At 40.6% G+C, this 14,007-nt stretch overlaps 11 non-coding genes across 11 annotated transcripts; all 11 read left to right on the top strand.

Annotated features, from left to right (window-relative positions):
• The first annotated feature begins 503 nt into the window (after positions 1-503).
• Positions 504-585, top strand: trnal-aag. Its single transcript has one exon. It is a non-coding gene; the product is annotated as a tRNA-Leu (tRNA).
• A 937-nt stretch (positions 586-1,522) lies between these two features.
• On the top strand, positions 1,523-1,604 carry trnal-aag. Its single transcript has one exon. It is a non-coding gene; the product is annotated as a tRNA-Leu (tRNA).
• Positions 1,605-2,541: 937 nt separating this feature from the next.
• trnal-aag lies at positions 2,542-2,623 on the top strand. Its single transcript has one exon. It is a non-coding gene; the product is annotated as a tRNA-Leu (tRNA).
• A 953-nt stretch (positions 2,624-3,576) lies between these two features.
• On the top strand, positions 3,577-3,658 carry trnal-aag. Its single transcript has one exon. It is a non-coding gene; the product is annotated as a tRNA-Leu (tRNA).
• A 954-nt stretch (positions 3,659-4,612) lies between these two features.
• trnal-aag lies at positions 4,613-4,694 on the top strand. The gene has a single exon. It is a non-coding gene; the product is annotated as a tRNA-Leu (tRNA).
• Positions 4,695-5,633: 939 nt separating this feature from the next.
• trnal-aag lies at positions 5,634-5,715 on the top strand. The gene has a single exon. It is a non-coding gene; the product is annotated as a tRNA-Leu (tRNA).
• A 948-nt stretch (positions 5,716-6,663) lies between these two features.
• Positions 6,664-6,745, top strand: trnal-aag. Its single transcript has one exon. It is a non-coding gene; the product is annotated as a tRNA-Leu (tRNA).
• A 950-nt stretch (positions 6,746-7,695) lies between these two features.
• Positions 7,696-7,777, top strand: trnal-aag. Its single transcript has one exon. It is a non-coding gene; the product is annotated as a tRNA-Leu (tRNA).
• Positions 7,778-8,720: 943 nt separating this feature from the next.
• On the top strand, positions 8,721-8,802 carry trnal-aag. Its single transcript has one exon. It is a non-coding gene; the product is annotated as a tRNA-Leu (tRNA).
• A 920-nt stretch (positions 8,803-9,722) lies between these two features.
• trnal-aag lies at positions 9,723-9,804 on the top strand. Its single transcript has one exon. It is a non-coding gene; the product is annotated as a tRNA-Leu (tRNA).
• A 1,075-nt stretch (positions 9,805-10,879) lies between these two features.
• Positions 10,880-10,961, top strand: trnal-aag. The gene has a single exon. It is a non-coding gene; the product is annotated as a tRNA-Leu (tRNA).
• Positions 10,962-14,007: the final 3,046 nt, after the last annotated feature.

A 14,007-nucleotide genomic window follows, 5' to 3' on the forward strand; every position in this document is an offset into this window, starting at 1 on the left:
ATGCCACTGCATGTTTCAATACACCAATTCTAAGGACGTCAGCTGAAGCATTTGAACTGCTGTTAATTATTCTAATTTTTTTTACAAATGAATCAAGATGATAATAGTTGTTGTTGTTGTTGTTGTTGTTGTTGTTGTTGTTGAATTGCACAAATTGTGATTCTCTAGAGACAAAGGACCAAATGCCACTGCATGTGTCTTGATACACCAATTCTATGGGTCAGCTGAAGCATTTGAACTGCTGTTAATTAGTATATATTTTTTTTACAAATACATTGATGATAATAGTTGTTGTTGTTGCTGTTGTTGAATTGCACAAATTGTGACTCTCTAGAGACAAAGGACCAAATGCCACTGCATGTCTTGATACACCAAGTCTAAGGAAGTCAGCTGAAGCATTTGAACTGCTGTTATATTTTTTTATGAATACATCATTTGTTGAATTGCAGTAGCAGTGTATAGTATGGAACCTGTGGGTCTGGAAGTCTGCTAATTTGTGTTGTGGTAGTGTGGCCGAGCGGTCTAAGGCGCTGGATTAAGGCTCCAGTCTCTCTGGAGGCGTGGGTTCGAATCCCACCGCTGCCATCTTGCTTTTTTTAACACCCACCTTGGACTTTTGAACTGCTGTAAAAGTAAATGTTCCGTTCCTTGGAATATTTACATGCATGCATGTCAGAGCCAATGGTGTAGTGGTATCATACAAGATTCCCATTCTTGTGACCTGGGTACATTTCCCATTTGTCACAACATGCAAAGGTAGTGTTTGTTTTTTTCATTCCAATCATTATGTTAAGATTTTACATCAATAATTTGTTGTTAAATTGTGTAAGCAGCCTATAGTATGACACCTGGAGGTCTAGCAGTCTGCGGTCTGGTAGTGTGGCTGTGCGGTCTAAAGTGCCGGATATAAGTTTCAGTCTCTCTGGAGGTGTGGGTTTCAATCCCACCACTGCTATCTGGAGTTTACATCACCTCTGCCCCCCTTTTCACAAGAAGCAAGAGGACTTGTGACTCTCTAGAGACAAAGGACCAAATGCCACTGCATGTTTCAATACACCAATTCTAAGGACGTCAGCTGAAGCATTTGAACTGCTGTTAATTATTCTAATTTTTTTTACAAATGAATCAAGATGATAATAGTTGTTGTTGTTGTTGTTGTTGTTGTTGTTGAATTGCACAAATTGTGATTCTCTAGAGACAAAGGACCAAATGCCACTGCATGTGTCTTGATACACCAATTCTATGGGTCAGCTGAAGCATTTGAACTGCTGTTAATTATTATATATTTTTTTTACAAATACATTGATGATAATAGTTGTTGTTGTTGCTGTTGCACAAATTGTGACTCTCTAGAGACAAAGGACCAAATGCCACTGCATGTCTTGATACACCAAGTCTAAGGAAGTCAGCTGAAGCATTTGAACTGCTGTTATATTTTTTTATGAATACATCATTTGTTGAATTGCAGTAGCAGTGTATAGTATGGAACCTGTGGGTCTGGAAGTCTGCTAATTTGTGTTGTGGTAGTGTGGCCGAGCGGTCTAAGGCGCTGGATTAAGGCTCCAGTCTCTCTGGAGGCGTGGGTTCGAATCCCACCGCTGCCATCTTGCTTTTTTTAACACCCACCTTGGACTTTTGAACTGCTGTAAAAGTAAATGTTCCGTTCCTTGGAATATTTACATGCATGCATGTCAGAGCCAATGGTGTAGTGGTATCATACAAGATTCCCATTCTTGTGACCTGGGTACATTTCCCATTTGTCACAACATGCAAAGGTAGTGTTTGTTTTTTTCATTCCAATCATTATGTTAAGATTTTACATCAATAATTTGTTGTTAAATTGTGTAAGCAGCCTATAGTATGACACCTGGAGGTCTAGCAGTCTGCGGTCTGGTAGTGTGGCTGTGCGGTCTAAAGTGCCGGATATAAGTTTCAGTCTCTCTGGAGGTGTGGGTTTCAATCCCACCACTGCTATCTGGAGTTTACATCACCTCTGCCCCCCTTTTCACAAGAAGCAAGAGGACTTGTGACTCTCTAGAGACAAAGGACCAAATGCCACTGCATGTTTCAATACACCAATTCTAAGGACGTCAGCTGAAGCATTTGAACTGCTGTTAATTATTCTAATTTTTTTTACAAATGAATCAAGATGATAATAGTTGTTGTTGTTGTTGTTGTTGTTGAATTGCACAAATTGTGATTCTCTAGAGACAAAGGACCAAATGCCACTGCATGTGTCTTGATACACCAATTCTATGGGTCAGCTGAAGCATTTGAACTGCTGTTAATTATTATATATTTTTTTTACAAATACATTTGATAATAGTTGTTGTTGTTGCTGTTGTTGAATTGCACAAATTGTGACTCTCTAGAGACAAAGGACCAAATGCCACTGCATGTCTTGATACACCAAGTCTAAGGAAGTCAGCTGAAGCATTTGAACTGCTGTTATATTTTTTTATGAATACATCATTTGTTGAATTGCAGTAGCAGTGTATAGTATGGAACCTGTGGGTCTGGAAGTCTGCTAATTTGTGTTGTGGTAGTGTGGCCGAGCGGTCTAAGGCGCTGGATTAAGGCTCCAGTCTCTCTGGAGGCGTGGGTTCGAATCCCACCGCTGCCATCTTGCTTTTTTTAACACCCACCTTGGACTTTTGAACTGCTGTAAAAGTAAATGTTCCGTTCCTTGGAATATTTACATGCATGCATGTCAGAGCCAATGGTGTAGTGGTATCATACAAGATTCCCATTCTTGTGACCTGGGTACATTTCCCATTTGTCACAACATGCAAAGGTAGTGTTTGTTTTTTTCATTCCAATCATTATGTTAAGATTTTACATCAATAATTTGTTGTTAAATTGTGTAAGCAGCCTATAGTATGACACCTGGAGGTCTAGCAGTCTGCGGTCTGGTAGTGTGGCTGTGCGGTCTAAAGTGCCGGATATAAGTTTCAGTCTCTCTGGAGGTGTGGGTTTCAATCCCACCACTGCTATCTGGAGTTTACATCACCTCTGCCCCCCTTTTCACAAGAAGCAAGAGGACTTGTGACTCTCTAGAGACAAAGGACCAAATGCCACTGCATGTTTTAATACACCAATTCTAAGGACGTCAGCTGAAGCATTTGAACTGCTGTTAATTATTCTAATTTTTTTTACAAATGAATCAAGATGATAATAGTTGTTGTTGTTGTTGTTGTTGTTGTTGTTGTTGTTGAATTGCACAAATTGTGATTCTCTAGAGACAAAGGACCAAATGCCACTGCATGTGTCTTGATACACCAATTCTATGGGTCAGCTGAAGCATTTGAACTGCTGTTAATTAGTATATATTTTTTTACAAATACATTGATGATAATAGTTGTTGTTGTTGTTGTTGTTGTTGAATTGCACAAATTGTGATTCTCTAGAGACAAAGGACCAAATGCCACTGCATGTCTTGATACACCAAGTCTAAGGAAGTCAGCTGAAGCATTTGAACTGCTGTTATATTTTTTTATGAATACATCATTTGTTGAATTGCAGTAGCAGTGTATAGTATGGAACCTGTGGGTCTGGAAGTCTGCTAATTTGTGTTGTGGTAGTGTGGCCGAGCGGTCTAAGGCGCTGGATTAAGGCTCCAGTCTCTCTGGAGGCGTGGGTTCGAATCCCACCGCTGCCATCTTGCTTTTTTTAACACCCACCTTGGACTTTTGAACTGCTGTAAAAGTAAATGTTCCGTTCCTTGGAATATTTACATGCATGCATGTCAGAGCCAATGGTGTAGTGGTATCATACAAGATTCCCATTCTTGTGACCTGGGTACATTTCCCATTTGTCACAACATGCAAAGGTAGTGTTTGTTTTTTTCATTCCAATCATTATGTTAAGATTTTACATCAATAATTTGTTGTTAAATTGTGTAAGCAGCCTATAGTATGACACCTGGAGGTCTAGCAGTCTGCGGTCTGGTAGTGTGGCTGTGCGGTCTAAAGTGCCGGATATAAGTTTCAGTCTCTCTGGAGGTGTGGGTTTCAATCCCACCACTGCTATCTGGAGTTTACATCACCTCTGCCCCCCTTTTCACAAGAAGCAAGAGGACTTGTGACTCTCTAGAGACAAAGGACCAAATGCCACTGCATGTTTCAATACACCAATTCTAAGGACGTCAGCTGAAGCATTTGAACTGCTGTTAATTATTCTAATTTTTTTTACAAATGAATCAAGATGATAATAGTTGTTGTTGTTGTTGTTGTTGTTGTTGTTGTTGTTGTTGAATTGCACAAATTGTGATTCTCTAGAGACAAAGGACCAAATGCCACTGCATGTGTCTTGATACACCAATTCTATGGGTCAGCTGAAGCATTTGAACTGCTGTTAATTATTATATATTTTTTTTACAAATACATTGATGATAATAGTTGTTGTTGTTGCTGTTGTTGAATTGCACAAATTGTGACTCTCTAGAGACAAAGGACCAAATGCCGCTGCATGTTTTGATACACCAATTCTAAGGAAGTCAGCTGAAGCATTTGAACTGCTGTTATATTTTTTTATGAATACATCATTTGTTGAATTGCAGTAGCAGTGTATAGTATGGAACCTGTGGGTCTGGAAGTCTGCTAATTTGTGTTGTGGTAGTGTGGCCGAGCGGTCTAAGGCGCTGGATTAAGGCTCCAGTCTCTCTGGAGGCGTGGGTTCGAATCCCACCGCTGCCATCTTGCTTTTTTTAACACCCACCTTGGACTTTTGAACTGCTGTAAAAGTAAATGTTCCGTTCCTTGGAATATTTACATGCATGCATGTCAGAGCCAATGGTGTAGTGGTATCATACAAGATTCCCATTCTTGTGACCTGGGTACATTTCCCATTTGTCACAACATGCAAAGGTAGTGTTTGTTTTTTTCATTCCAATCATTATGTTAAGATTTTACATCAATAATTTGTTGTTAAATTGTGTAAGCAGCCTATAGTATGACACCTGGAGGTCTAGCAGTCTGCGGTCTGGTAGTGTGGCTGTGCGGTCTAAAGTGCCGGATATAAGTTTCAGTCTCTCTGGAGGTGTGGGTTTCAATCCCACCACTGCTATCTGGAGTTTACATCACCTCTGCCCCCCTTTTCACAAGAAGCAAGAGGACTTGTGACTCTCTAGAGACAAAGGACCAAATGCCACTGCATGTTTCAATACACCAATTCTAAGGACGTCAGCTGAAGCATTTGAACTGCTGTTAATTATTCTAATTTTTTTTACAAATGAATCAAGATGATTGTTGTTGTTGTTGTTGTTGTTGTTGTTGAATTGCACAAATTGTGATTCTCTAGAGACAAAGGACCAAATGCCACTGCATGTGTCTTGATACACCAATTCTATGGGTCAGCTGAAGCATTTGAACTGCTGTTAATTATTATATATTTTTTTTACAAATACATTGATGATAATAGTTGTTGTTGTTGCTGTTGTTGAATTGCACAAATTGTGACTCTCTAGAGACAAAGGACCAAATGCCACTGCATGTCTTGATACACCAATTCTAAGGAAGTCAGCTGAAGCATTTGAACTGCTGTTATATTTTTTTATGAATACATCATTTGTTGAATTGCAGTAGCAGTGTATAGTATGGAACCTGTGGGTCTGGAAGTCTGCTAATTTGTGTTGTGGTAGTGTGGCCGAGCGGTCTAAGGCGCTGGATTAAGGCTCCAGTCTCTCTGGAGGCGTGGGTTCGAATCCCACCGCTGCCATCTTGCTTTTTTTAACACCCACCTTGGACTTTTGAACTGCTGTAAAAGTAAATGTTCCGTTCCTTGGAATATTTACATGCATGCATGTCAGAGCCAATGGTGTAGTGGTATCATACAAGATTCCCATTCTTGTGACCTGGGTACATTTCCCATTTGTCACAACATGCAAAGGTAGTGTTTGTTTTTTTCATTCCAATCATTATGTTAAGATTTTACATCAATAATTTGTTGTTAAATTGTGTAAGCAGCCTATAGTATGACACCTGGAGGTCTAGCAGTCTGCGGTCTGGTAGTGTGGCTGTGCGGTCTAAAGTGCCGGATATAAGTTTCAGTCTCTCTGGAGGTGTGGGTTTCAATCCCACCACTGCTATCTGGAGTTTACATCACCTCTGCCCCCCTTTTCACAAGAAGCAAGAGGACTTGTGACTCTCTAGAGACAAAGGACCAAATGCCACTGCATGTTTCAATACACCAATTCTAAGGACGTCAGCTGAAGCATTTGAACTGCTGTTAATTATTCTAATTTTTTTTACAAATGAATCAAGATGATAAAGATGATTGTTGTTGTTGTTGTTGTTGTTGTTGTTGAATTGCACAAATTGTGATTCTCTAGAGACAAAGGACCAAATGCCACTGCATGTGTCTTGATACACCAATTCTATGGGTCAGCTGAAGCATTTGAACTGCTGTTAATTATTATATATTTTTTTTACAAATACATTGATGATAATAGTTGTTGTTGTTGCTGTTGTTGAATTGCACAAATTGTGACTCTCTAGAGACAAAGGACCAAATGCCACTGCATGTCTTGATACACCAATTCTAAGGAAGTCAGCTGAAGCATTTGAACTGCTGTTATATTTTTTTATGAATACATCATTTGTTGAATTGCAGTAGCAGTGTATAGTATGGAACCTGTGGGTCTGGAAGTCTGCTAATTTGTGTTGTGGTAGTGTGGCCGAGCGGTCTAAGGCGCTGGATTAAGGCTCCAGTCTCTCTGGAGGCGTGGGTTCGAATCCCACCGCTGCCATCTTGCTTTTTTTAACACCCACCTTGGACTTTTGAACTGCTGTAAAAGTAAATGTTCCGTTCCTTGGAATATTTGGAATATTTAATGCATGCATGTCAGAGCCAATGGTGTAGTGGTATCATACAAGATTCCCATTCTTGTGACCTGGGTACATTTCCCATTTGTCACAACATGCAAAGGTAGTGTTTGTTTTTTTCATTCCAATCATTATGTTAAGATTTTACATCAATAATTTGTTGTTAAATTGTGTAAGCAGCCTATAGTATGACACCTGGAGGTCTAGCAGTCTGCGGTCTGGTAGTGTGGCTGTGCGGTCTAAAGTGCCGGATATAAGTTTCAGTCTCTCTGGAGGTGTGGGTTTCAATCCCACCACTGCTATCTGGAGTTTACATCACCTCTGCCCCCCTTTTCACAAGAAGCAAGAGGACTTGTGACTCTCTAGAGACAAAGGACCAAATGCCACTGCATGTTTTAATACACCAATTCTAAGGACGTCAGCTGAAGCATTTGAACTGCTGTTAATTATTCTAATTTTTTTTACAAATGAATCAAGATGATAATAGTTGTTGTTGTTGTTGTTGTTGTTGTTGAATTGCACAAATTGTGATTCTCTAGAGACAAAGGACCAAATGCCACTGCATGTGTCTTGATACACCAATTCTATGGGTCAGCTGAAGCATTTGAACTGCTGTTAATTATTATATATTTTTTTTACAAATACATTGATGATAATAGTTGTTGTTGTTGCTGTTGTTGAATTGCACAAATTGTGACTCTCTAGAGACAAAGGACCAAATGCCACTGCATGTCTTGATACACCAAGTCTAAGGAAGTCAGCTGAAGCATTTGAACTGCTGTTATATTTTTTTATGAATACATCATTTGTTGAATTGCAGTAGCAGTGTATAGTATGGAACCTGTGGGTCTGGAAGTCTGCTAATTTGTGTTGTGGTAGTGTGGCCGAGCGGTCTAAGGCGCTGGATTAAGGCTCCAGTCTCTCTGGAGGCGTGGGTTCGAATCCCACCGCTGCCATCTTGCTTTTTTTAACACCCACCTTGGACTTTTGAACTGCTGTAAAAGTAAATGTTCCGTTCCTTGGAATATTTACATGCATGCATGTCAGAGCCAATGGTGTAGTGGTATCATACAAGATTCCCATTCTTGTGACCTGGGTACATTTCCCATTTGTCACAACATGCAAAGGTAGTGTTTGTTTTTTTCATTCCAATCATTATGTTAAGATTTTACATCAATAATTTGTTGTTAAATTGTGTAAGCAGCCTATAGTATGACACCTGGAGGTCTAGCAGTCTGCGGTCTGGTAGTGTGGCTGTGCGGTCTAAAGTGCCGGATATAAGTTTCAGTCTCTCTGGAGGTGTGGGTTTCAATCCCACCACTGCTATCTGGAGTTTACATCACCTCTGCCCCCCTTTTCACAAGAAGCAAGAGGACTTGTGACTCTCTAGAGACAAAGGACCAAATGCCACTGCATGTTTCAATACACCAATTCTAAGGACGTCAGCTGAAGCATTTGAACTGCTGTTAATTATTCTAATTTTTTTTACAAATGAATCAATGAATCATGTTGTTGTTGTTGTTGTTGTTGTTGTTGTTGAATTGCACAAATTGTGATTCTCTAGAGACAAAGGACCAAATGCCACTGCATGTGTCTTGATACACCAATTCTATGGGTCAGCTGAAGCATTTGAACTGCTGTTAATTATTATATATTTTTTTTACAAATACATTGATGATAATAGTTGTTGTTGTTGCTGTTGTTGAATTGCACAAATTGTGACTCTCTAGAGACAAAGGACCAAATGCCACTGCATGTCTTGATACACCAATTCTAAGGAAGTCAGCTGAAGCATTTGAACTGCTGTTATATTTTTTTATGAATACATCATTTGTTGAATTGCAGTAGCAGTGTATAGTATGGAACCTGTGGGTCTGGAAGTCTGCTAATTTGTGTTGTGGTAGTGTGGCCGAGCGGTCTAAGGCGCTGGATTAAGGCTCCAGTCTCTCTGGAGGCGTGGGTTCGAATCCCACTGCTGCCATCTTGCTTTTTTTAACACCCACCTTGGACTTTTGAACTGCTGTAAAAGTAAATGTTCCGTTCCTTGGAATATTTACATGCATGCATGTCAGAGCCAATGGTGTAGTGGTATCATACAAGATTCCCATTCTTGTGACCTGGGTACATTTCCCATTTGTCACAACATGCAAAGGTAGTGTTTGTTTTTTTCATTCCAATCATTATGTTAAGATTTTACATCAATAATTTGTTGTTAAATTGTGTAAGCAGCCTATAGTATGACACCTGGAGGTCTAGCAGTCTGCGGTCTGGTAGTGTGGCTGTGCGGTCTAAAGTGCCGGATATAAGTTTCAGTCTCTCTGGAGGTGTGGGTTTCAATCCCACCACTGCTATCTGGAGTTTACATCACCTCTGCCCCCCTTTTCACAAGAAGCAAGAGGACTTGTGACTCTCTAGAGACAAAGGACCAAATGCCACTGCATGTTTCAATACACCAATTCTAAGGACGTCAGCTGAAGCATTTGAACTGCTGTTAATTATTCTAATTTTTTTTACAAATGAATCAAGATGATAATAGTTGTTGTTGTTGTTGTTGTTGTTGTTGTTGTTGAATTGCACAAATTGTGATTCTCTAGAGACAAAGGACCAAATGCCACTGCATGTGTCTTGACACACCAATTCTATGGGTCAGCTGAAGCATTTGAACTGCTGTTAATTATTATAATACAAATATGATAATGCACAAATTGTTGTTGTAGCTGACCAAATGCCACTTGTTGAATTGCACAAATGACTCTCTAGAGACAAAGGACCAAATTTTTTTACAAAGCTGAAGCATTTGAACTGCTGTTATATTTTTTTATGAATACATCATTTGTTGAATTGCAGTAGCAGTGTATAGTATGGAACCTGTGGGTCTGGAAGTCTGCTAATTTGTGTTGTGGTAGTGTGGCCGAGCGGTCTAAGGCGCTGGATTAAGGCTCCAGTCTCTCTGGAGGCGTGGGTTCGAATCCCACCGCTGCCATCTTGCTTTTTTTAACACCCACCTTGGACTTTTGAACTGCTGTAAAAGTAAATGTTCCGTTCCTTGGAATATTTACATGCATGCATGTCAGAGCCAATGGTGTAGTGGTATCATACAAGATTCCCATTCTTGTGACCTGGGTACATTTCCCATTTGTCACAACATGCAAAGGTAGTGTTTGTTTTTTTCATTCCAATCATTATGTTAAGATTTTACATCAATAATTTGTTGTTAAATTGTGTAAGCAGCCTATAGTATGACACCTGGAGGTCTAGCAGTCTGCGGTCTGGTAGTGTGGCTGTGCGGTCTAAAGTGCCGGATATAAGTTTCAGTCTCTCTGGAGGTGTGGGTTTCAATCCCACCACTGCTATCTGGAGTTTACATCACCCCTGCCCCCCTTTTCACAAGAAGCAAGAGGACTTGTGACTCTCTAGAGACAAAGGACCAAATGCCACTGCATGTTTCAATACACCAATTCTAAGGACGTCAGCTGAAGCATTTGAACTGCTGTTAATATTCTAATTTTTTTTACAAATGAATCAAGATGATAATATTTGATAATGTTGTTGTTGTTGTTGTTGTTGTTGAATTGCACAAATTGTGATTCTCTAGAGACAAAGGACCAAATGCCACTGTGTGTCTTGACACACCAATTCTATGGGTCAGCTGAAGCATTTTGTTGTTACATTTGTTGTTGTTGTTGTTGTTGTTGTTGAATTGCACAAATTGTGATTCTCTAGAGACAAAGGACCAAATGCCACTGCATGTGTCTTGATACACCAATTCTATGGGTCAGCTGAAGCATTTGAACTGCTGTTAATTATTATATATTTTTTTTACAAATACATTGATGATAATAGTTGTTGTTGTTGCTGTTGTTGAATTGCACAAATTGTGACTCTCTAGAGACAAAGGACCAAATGCCACTGCATGTCTTGATACACCAAGTCTAAGGAAGTCAGCTGAAGCATTTGAACTGCTGTTATATTTTTTTATGAATACATCATTTGTTGAATTGCAGTAGCAGTGTATAGTATGGAACCTGTGGGTCTGGAAGTCTGCTAATTTGTGTTGTGGTAGTGTGGCCGAGCGGTCTAAGGCGCTGGATTAAGGCTCCAGTCTCTCTGGAGGCGTGGGTTCGAATCCCACCGCTGCCATCTTGCTTTTTTTAACACCCACCTTGGACTTTTGAACTGCTGTAAAAGTAAATGTTCCGTTCCTTGGAATATTTACATGCATGCATGTCAGAGCCAATGGTGTAGTGGTATCATACAAGATTCCCATTCTTGTGACCTGGGTACATTTCCCATTTGTCACAACATGCAAAGGTAGTGTTTGTTTTTTTCATTCCAATCATTATGTTAAGATTTTACATCAATAATTTGTTGTTAAATTGTGTAAGCAGCCTATAGTATGACACCTGGAGGTCTAGCAGTCTGCGGTCTGGTAGTGTGGCTGTGCGGTCTAAAGTGCCGGATATAAGTTTCAGTCTCTCTGGAGGTGTGGGTTTCAATCCCACCACTGCTATCTGGAGCACCCCTGCCCCCCTTTTCACAAGAAGCAAGAGGACTTGTGACTCTCTAGAGACAAAGGACCAAATGCCACTGCATGTTAATACACCAATTCTAAGTGACCCTGGTCAGCTGAAGCATTTGGGAGCCAACATTCCTGTAAGAAGAAAACATCTGCCTCCATATTTGACAAGAAATCAAAAATGGATAAGCACCGTACTGGACTAATCAAGCTTCTAACATTTATTGAGGTCACTGTTAATGCCATCAGTAATAAGAAAAGGGTAACACCTCTTTACATCCATGACTTATTTAGGTGTTTCCACCATATTCGTAGCCTTAACAAAATCCTCCACACAGGATAGATCTAAAAACATGTCACCACTATAGTTCACATTTCCATCAAATTGTGGCGGTGTCTCAGGACTCATGGGTGAATGTAAATTTATTAACAATGGCGAATCATCCACTTCCCCTTCTCCTTCACCTTCTTGCCCTTCACTCAAATCCACCCTTTGTTTCTTTTTGCTTTGTTTCTTTTTAATAAAAAGCCCCTCATTTTTTTCACTCTCCATTTTCCTTTTCTCCAGCAGTCTATCTTGCTCCATATCCTCCTCTTCCTCCCTCACTAATGCTTTGGCTACATTTTTTTCTGCCATTTCTTCTAACATTTCTTCCATTAACCGATTCACATCACTTGCACACACTCTTACACCCCTAACAACCAACCCTTGATTCTCTGTACTACCTCCCTCACCCCCACTATCAGCCTCACTACCATTTCTCCCTGTCTCACCTGTCCTCATCTCAGTTTCAACCTTGTTAGTCACCTGCTCATCAGAGCCAACCACCTCCTTCCCTCCCTCAGCGTTCGAAAAAAACTCCCCCGATGCACCTGGGCCCTCATTCAAATCTACCTCCAAATCCACCAGATTTGTCTCGTTTTGCACAACTTCTTTGTCCACATTCACTTCTGTTCCTTTCCTCAGTCTATTAGAAAAGGACAGAGGACAGTCTCTGAACAAATGTTTATCATCCCCACACAAATTGCAAGCTTTCCTTTTCACACACTGTGCAGCCACGTGCCCGTCCTCCTTACAAATACCACAAACAACTCTTGCGCACACCACTGCTAAATGGCCCAATTCACCACATTTTCTACAGTATTTAGGCTGTCCCTGGTAGTTTACAAAACCCCAGCTACTTCCCAACATAATATCTGATGGAATGTGCCGGAAGCCTCCATAATCCTGAGGGTCACTTGCCAGCCTCACCAACACTCTCCATGTACCATTCCATACCCAGTCCAAATCACATACCTTTACAGGAGCTCTTTTAACATCACAATATCTACACAGCCAAGTACGAATATCATAATCTGTAACACTCTCACTTAACATTCTCACAACTACAGTTTTCACAGAGTTGTCTGACAAAGCTTCAACATTAAACTTAACAAGAGCCGGCAAGTCTTTCTTTTCCTCATATCTGGTCCAAAATGCTCTATACACTCCTTCATTACAAAAACTTACATCCCAAGACATACCATTTGGTAAAGCAATAAGGCAGTTCAAATCTTTAGGTTCAAATTTCAAGGCCCTCTGTAATACACACCTACTGAATTCTAACCTCCCCATCTCCATCCTCAAATCCCCTTCTGTGTATTTCTTCTTTAAAGAAAACCGTACACAGTTGTACCTTCTCTCTCCCATCCTTGCAAACGACATCACAAAACAATTAAATGTGAGGTGCCCCAAGGGGCCCTACCCGATAAAACACAACGCTGATCTCTCCGCTCTCTGCTATCCGGTCCCCCTCCACAAGAAATACCGGCACGCCTTTAGAGCTCCTGTAAAAGATAAACACAAAACCTTAGTTGTTTTGTGTGTGCATTTCATTATTGTTGTCCACAACTCACACACCACCCTCCATGCCCCAGTCCACACCCCATCATCATCCCTCACTTTCATAGCTTCCCCCTTCACATTACAGTACCTCCTCAACCAAGTGCACACATCCTGGCCTCTCACCACCTCTGAGCCCATCCTCACAATCACCACCCTTCGTGCATTATTTGTAAGTTTCTCTATACACTGGGTCCCTTCTCAACGCTTGTGCCAGCGGCTCCATACAACAGATAAACAGGAGCAGAGATAACGGACACCCCTGACGGACGCCACATTCCACACTAATAGGATTTGACAAAAACCCATTTACCAAAACCCTGCTATATACACCCTTATATAGCAGGCCCACCCAGTCTAAAAACCTCTTTGCAAACCCCATTTTTTGCAGAACACCAAACATGAACTGATGCGAGACCCGATCGTAACCTTTTTCAAGATCTAAATTTAATATATATAATCGAATCCCTCTGTCTCTCGCGTAACAGATGACATCTCTCATCAGTACCAGGCTGTCCGTGATCTTCCTCCCTGGAACGGCACAAGTTTGATCCAGGTGGATAACGTTCCCCAATACACCCCTCATACGTTGAGCCAATAATTTGCTGAAGAACTTAAAATCCTGGTTCAATAATGTGATTGGTCGCCAATTTTTTAGCTCAGTCTTATCCCCCTTCTTAAAAATCAAAGTAATAATACCCTCTCTAAATGAGGGGGGAAACTCCCCTCCCCCTTCCCCACACTCCCAAAACAAGGCCAACAAATCTGGTGCCACCAACTCCCAAAAC

The sequence above is a fragment of the Polyodon spathula genome, unplaced genomic scaffold (assembly GCF_017654505.1).
Source record: "Polyodon spathula isolate WHYD16114869_AA unplaced genomic scaffold, ASM1765450v1 scaffolds_3099, whole genome shotgun sequence".
In the NCBI taxonomy this organism is placed as follows: domain Eukaryota; kingdom Metazoa; phylum Chordata; class Actinopteri; order Acipenseriformes; family Polyodontidae; genus Polyodon; species Polyodon spathula.